The sequence below is a fragment of the Octopus sinensis genome, linkage group LG16, assembly GCF_006345805.1.
Source record: "Octopus sinensis linkage group LG16, ASM634580v1, whole genome shotgun sequence".
Lineage (NCBI taxonomy): Eukaryota > Metazoa > Mollusca > Cephalopoda > Octopoda > Octopodidae > Octopus > Octopus sinensis.
In genome coordinates, this window is record NC_043012.1 from 51,726,219 (window position 1) to 51,733,718 (window position 7,500).

Consider the following 7,500-nt stretch of genomic DNA (forward strand, 5'->3'; position numbering starts at 1 on the left):
AATGAGATTGCTAATAGCCTATTACTGATATTGATAAGAAAATAATCGTTGCTAAATATATGTTATCTAAGACAAAGGATTTTTGACGGAAAAATAAATATCCCAGAGATTGGTAAGGTGATAGATTTTGTAAAAAGATCATTATGGCTAAGTGTATGATAATGTGTACTCAATGATCAGAAATACCTTTCAGTAATTTCCACATTAACGTATAAGTATCATTTCCTGCGTTTTATATCTGTATTATTTTTGTTTTAATATTTCGGTATTTCGATATGCGTAGCTGCTCAAAAGAAGTTAAGATTCCATCGTACTGAATTCCCTATTTTATTTATTTAACTTAAACATTGCACATATAAAATTCGCTCCCTTTAAATGCTTGTTTAGAAGCACTGTATTTAATGCATATGGCGTATACACAGTTGTGTTTTAAGCCGTTAACTTCTCAAATAGTATCTTTCTTTTTTGACCGTTGTGAGAGTACTACCAATGCAATCCATCTTTAGCATGACGCCAGTTAAACCGACACACTCTCAGTAAAATTACATGTACAGATTTAGTTCCATTATGGTGAAGAACTCAATACTTTAGTCTAGTTTGACACCGTCATTGCTTCATCCTTCTAAGTGTTCGTCAGATTTAATTTTAGTTTCATTCATTCAAAGCATGTTTCCTCTCTTCAACAAAATCGACATGTTGCTGTGCTACTTCCAAATAAATCAATCCATAGGCTGATCTTTCAATTATTTGTATTATAATAGCTTCAAATTTTACTACACAGCCAGTATTTTTTAATGTAGGGGTTTAATCGATTACATCAACCCCAGTGATCTACAAGTAATCATTTATCGTCTACAAAAGTATGAATGCTAAAATTGACCTCAGCAGAATTTGAACCAGGAATGTTCAGAGACCATTTGTTATATAACAGATATCAGTTTTGTCTAGCTGCCAGGTGATACATCAGCCCATTGTACTGTACAATTCCAGGCTAGGGATTTCGTTGCTTACGAACTGCTACAGGAATACTTCAAGCTTAACATATACATCACATAATTATTGTTAAATTTCATTCCAGGTATGTAAATAACACCGAAGCAACCTACATACGTAGGACTATAAGAGTAAAATACTTCCATAATCAGATAATATCGAACACGGGAGCGTCGATCTTCGGCAAGGTGCATTTTGAGGAAAACTTTCAAGCTTACATTTGGAAAGTATAGTACCTTATAGTTGGGAAATATAGTAAGATAAATATGAAATCATATTTCGAGCATGGATTATGCATCCCTCTATTTTCAAAATATTTTCAGTGGTATAGCGGATTATATTCACAGGGAATTGTCTTTTTCTTAACATCTGTTCTTGCAAATCTAGAAAATGACTATCTGCATCATATTTATTCCACTAAATTCTATAAAACACATGCGTTATTTTACATAGATAAATGTATCCCTTTCCATCTTATAATAGATTTAGGAAAAAGCACTCTCCATCCATTACTAGGACTCCGAAGATGTTGGGAAAAAACGGGAAAGGTAATCTCACAAGGTACCATAGTCCAAATATTTGCAACAAAGTGAATTCCATTAAAGGTACCTAACGTTGTCAGTTAATTGTGAAACTTGTGAAGTCTCTCACCATTGTCGTCAACATGTAGGTATCCACTAAGAACCGAAATGGCCGAAACAAATGCTGCGAGGCGTCCAATCCAAATAATCTTACAATTCTCTTTACATTTTAGGCGCAGGAGTGGCTGTGTGGTAAGCATGCGTAGGAGTGGCTCTGTAGTAAATAGCTTGCTTACCAACCACATGGTTCCGTGTTCATTCCCATTCCGTGATAACTTGGGCAAGTGTTTCTACTATAACCTCGGGTCGACCAAAGCCTCGTGAGTGGATTTGGTAGACGCAAACTGAAAGAAGTCCGTCGTATATATGCATGTATATATATATATATATATATATATATATATATATATATATATATATATATATATAAAATATTATTAGAGACAAAACCACTATTTTGCAAAACAAACAAGGAAAGACTAATCAATACATAAAATTTTAATAAATAGTCAAAAAAAACCGCCACTACAATCGTTTCTTGTCTTGATCGACAATCTTCAGGTGGACTTCCAATCTAAAAAATCAATATTTTAAAATATAAAAATAATAATTTTAAAATAATTAAAGTATGAATGAAAAAATATAAGTATATATATATATATATACATATATATATATATATGTGTGTGTGTGTGTGTGTGTGTGTGTATGTATGTGTGTATATATGTTTTTATGAGTCTGTGTTTGTGCCCCCAACATTTCTTGACAACCGATGGTGGTGTGTTTTCGTCCCCGTAACATAGCGGTTCGGCAAAAGACCGATAGTATAAGTACTAGGCTTCCAAAGAATAAGTCCTGGGGTTGATTGTCCCGACTAAACGCGGTGCTCCAGCATGGCCGCGGTCAAATGATTGAAACAAGTAAAAGAGAGAGAGAAAGAGAGAGAGTAAAAAGAGTATTCTCTGTTCAAATTCCGCCGAGGTTGAATTTGCTTTTCATTCTTTCGGAAATGATAAAGTAGTAATAATAAAACACTGGGGGCAATGTAATCGACTCAATCGTTATAATAAAAAAATTGTGGCGTTGTGCCGCAATTGCAAGCCATTATATTATGATTCAATGATCAAACCATTGAATGGAAATAATATGACTTTCAAATTATCGAAATTAAAAACTAAAATGTTTTACATTACAAAAATTGAAAGTATCTTCCTACTAAATGAAATATAGGAGCCCTTCATAACTTTCGACCATTCATCTACGTTTCAATGCAGAGTTGTTGACAAGATATTTTGAAGAAATAAAAGCCCATAAACAAACAAACCCCTTCACCACGCCAGCGATGAGATATTAAAGATTTTTGACTTGGGCCGATATAACTGGGTTCCAATGTTTTTGCAGGTCGTGTTGTCAGATCATGAGGTATCATAAATGTTACGGCAAAAATATTTTGATGACACTAGTAATTTTGCGAATGAAGCCCCCTGATTTGGTACATTTTTATCAATTCCAAATCTATGAATCCAAAATTGACCTCGGTACAATTTGAACAGAGAGCACATAGAGTTGTGACAGACATCCACGGGTATTGTATCCAAATACTCTACCGGCTCTTCCGATTCGAAGTCTTAAAAATGAAGGATGAAACTGGGAGGAACGAAAGTATTGAATAATGATTAAAAAGAATATACTGGGCAACAGCGAGTACTGATAGACAGGATAATGTACGACCTCGTGTAATGAAGTATATTCAATCAATGAATTGTTGTAAGTAAAATAGTTACACAACGTGCACAAATACTCTCGTATTTAATCATTGCACCATTTCTGCTTCTGGCTCAGTAATATATTATCATTTTTTCCTGAAGAAAAATAATTATTTTCTGAGAGCCTTGGCAGCGACACTTTTTAACTCTACATGAATCCTAACATAACAATACATTTCGAGGGAGACAAAATAAAAATAACGCAATAGTAAATGTAGTAGTACATCAATGATTTAATAAAAAACGAATTCAAATTATTTGATATAATAAGCAAAGAAATTTTTATTTATTCAAACTTAAATCTTAAATGCCGAGAACAATCACTTGCTAAATAATTTTTTTTGCTACTATAAGATTGGAGAGATTTGAGAGAGGAAAATACAGAATAAAGCATAGAGAGAGAGAGAGAGAGAGAGCTAGAGAGAGAGAGAGAGAGAGAAGAGAGATAGAGAGAGAGCCAGGCAGAGAGACAGATAGATATATATATATATAGATAGATTGATAGACAGAGACAGAGACAAAGAGAGAGAGGCGTCTCTCCTATTCAATTTAAATATAATTCGGTATGAAATGTGTGATGTTAAGAAGTACAGTGACAGCTACAGGCATACTTCGGTCTTATCAGACATCTTCAGTGAAGAATTGCTTTATCGTAACTATAAACCTCTGTTCGCTAAAGAAGAGAAGATGGAAATTACGAATCAAGTAAATTGAAAGAATGACAACGTAAAAAATTACCAGGAGCGCCTATTTCATGGGCACTTAAAACTAAACTACACGCTCGCTTACCGAATGAGTAAACGAACATTTTCGTATTACATCATTAATGATAAGAACTATAATTTTTTAAACCGTAGTTCTAGCCTGCGCCGAAATTCAATGTTATTAAATTCATTTATATATGGCGTCTAAATCTTAGTAGTTCAGTGACAACTACAAACCGTTTTAGCCATAATTTATCATAAACTATGCTTAGTTTGGATCTTTTCGGTTTGAACGGCAGTTTTTAACATAATTTCTAGGTAACTAAAAAATTTAAAACTTCGTATACTGATAGAATGTGTTTATAAAACATCTTTTTCTCTTGGCTTTATTGAGAAAATTCTATAGTTTGTAAGATATTTGGGTTTTTTTTCTTCAATTTCTGCAATTTCAAGCATTCAGTAACGTCTATTGAGTTAAAAAGCATTCTGTGCCGTGAGAATATGTCCCTCGTTTAAGAAACAGATTGGGTTTATTTACATTTGTGAAGAAAAAAAAGATACCCTTCCCCCCACCCGTAACCCTAAATAACCCCAAATAATCCTAACCCTAAAACAGATTGAAATGCAATAGATCGATACTAGGGTCATAATTATGGGTGACAATTTCATATGACACTGCTAGAAAAAACTGCCGTTCAAACCGATAAGATCCCTTAGTTTAACTGATACGCTATGTTACTCAATGATTTAGCATGTTTCAAATTTTATCTTACATATCCAATCGTCAGTCGATCTGCAAAAACATTATTCCCAAACTTCCTCAATTTGAAACCGAAAGTCTCTGTACAGAGAGAGAGAGAGGGGGGGAGACAGACACAGAGAGAGACAAAGAAAGAGACAGAGACAGAGAGAGAACATGTGGGATAATATAGACGAACATGTATGATAATACGACAGGATACTTTCTGGTGGGTCATAGAAGATGATAAATCAGCTTGATCAGAGATACTTTTTCAATATGTGCTGAGAATAAATGTTATGATATATACCTTCAATGAAATTCGCAAATGTGAATAGAAGCATCTACAGAGACAGCATTGCATCTTTTGACCTCTATTTCTACGATTATCACTACACAGCTACAAGAGATAAGAGAAGGCCAGAAGTAGATATATGTGAGAGATAGAATGACGCTTAAAGACACTTATACAACTTTAACTTGTTTATGAAACAAAGAAAATAAGGTTTCAAGAAGAAATAGAGACGCTGTTTGAGTTGAAGTTCTACAGGTTAAATTATAAAAAAAAAGAAAAAAAGGAAGAAAGAAAATTATTATGGAGATAGTAGTCAATTATCTTTGAACGTCGGCTTGAGATCAATTTTAGAACCGTGCTCTCTTTCACATTAACCTTTGATCCAGGAATCATTCGCAATTGATGACAGCTTATATCAACTTTAATAAGCCGACATCAATCCTAACTACGTGCAAAGGATTAACAAGTCATTTTTCTTCTTTCATTTCTAACAGGATATATGCTTTCATCGTCTCTAATCTCAAGTGAACACTACAAGCCACTATTTGGCGCATACATCTGAGAATTCTGAACAAACAAACTGTAATGAAGATAAAATTTTCTCTGGTGATCTAATTTATTTTAGCTTCCTTAATTATCAAATATAACGAAGGGAAATTATCGAAACTGTTTTCTTTTTAATTCCCGGTGTTTTCTTTCCGCACTTTGCTTTACTTGTAATATTTTGTCTTTATCTCACCCTCTCTTTCAGCCTTTACAAAACCACTTTAAAATATTATTAAGCTGAAGTTTTCATCAATAATATTTGCTTTGTATCAGACTTTGTAAGCTGTGCGTTTAAAAGACAGAGAGTGTGAAATATGTAGTGCTCAAACTTTTCCAGAGTTTATTTGTAGTGCGAACTAAATGGCCTGAACCCGAACTCAGCTTCTTGAACTGTTATTCTACTTTATAATCAGCTTAAAGATAAGGAGGAATACCGATGAGGCCACCACTACGAAATCACGAGTTCTGTTAGATAGATCAGCGACAACTCCCTCAAAATACATAGTACCATCTTAAATAGTGAAAGACTTATAATTTAGTATAAATATATATGCGCATAACTTGATTCCCACTGCTCTGACATACTTAATTTTAAACATAATTAATAAAAGGTGAAGTGAAATCTTTCTCTCTCTCTCTCTCTCTCTCTCTCTCTCTCTCTCTCTCACTGTGTGTGAATGTGTTTATAAAACATCTTTTCCTCTTGGCTTTATTGAGAAATTCTATAGTTTGTAAGGTATATGTTGTTTTTTTTTCTTCAATTTCTGCAATTTCAACCAATCACTGACGTCCATTGGGGTAAAAAAATATTCTGTGCCGTATGAATATGTCCCTCGTTTAAGAAACAGATTGGGTTTATTTACATTTGTGAAGAAAAAAAGATACCCTTCCCCCCACCCCAAACCCTAACTAACCCTAACCCCAAAAGAGATTGAAATGCAATAGATCGCTACTAGGGTCATAATTATGGTTGACAATTTCATCACACCGCTAGAAAAACTGCCGTTCAAACCGAAAATATCCTTTTCTCGCAGCTGTATATTTGAAATAAAGGATGAAATACTTATAATTATGAAGTTTAGAATGCAAGTGCTTGAATATAATATTTTCTAGTAGACAGAGGCAATGGGAGAAGGGCTGCACGCATTTCTTTTACTATATATAGTTCGCCCGATTTTCTATTTTCATCATTTCTCACACGTAACTAAAGTAAAGAAATAGTCTAGAAGAATAGTTTCTCAGACAGGCAATTATATGATGCTATTTAAAATATGTAGCAGAATCAATATTTAAAGTTAATTCAAGCATAAAACAACAAAAGTAATGACAAGGAAGAAAATAATCTTATCCCAATTAAGAATGTTGTTTTAATTCTTGATACGATATGATTGTTTTAAAATTTAGCAGACACAAATAAGGCATAGTGTGATGTACTTTTTATGAAGATGTTTTATCGGTCAATTTAGTCGAACAGCTAATTTAAGAGAAGGTAAATAGTGTTGGGTTCAAACAGGAACATAAAGACACACACACAGTTATGTGTGTGTGTGTGTGTGTGTGTGTGTGTATTTTTTTCCGGTTCCCATCTGCCAAATCCATTCACATGACTTTGGTGCAAGATTATAGTACAAGACAATTTCCCCTATTTCTATGCACCTGGAACACTGCGACTGGAAAATGCATCCTCACCACTCAACCGTATTTCAACATGGAAATATGTGTGTGTGCGTTTATGTGTGAGTGTGTGTATGTATGATATGCATACATACATCATGCACATATGTATGTATATATATATATATATATATATATATATATATAAATAAACAGATTGCATTCCCAGAATACAGAATGATACCCTTTAGTGAGCACATTG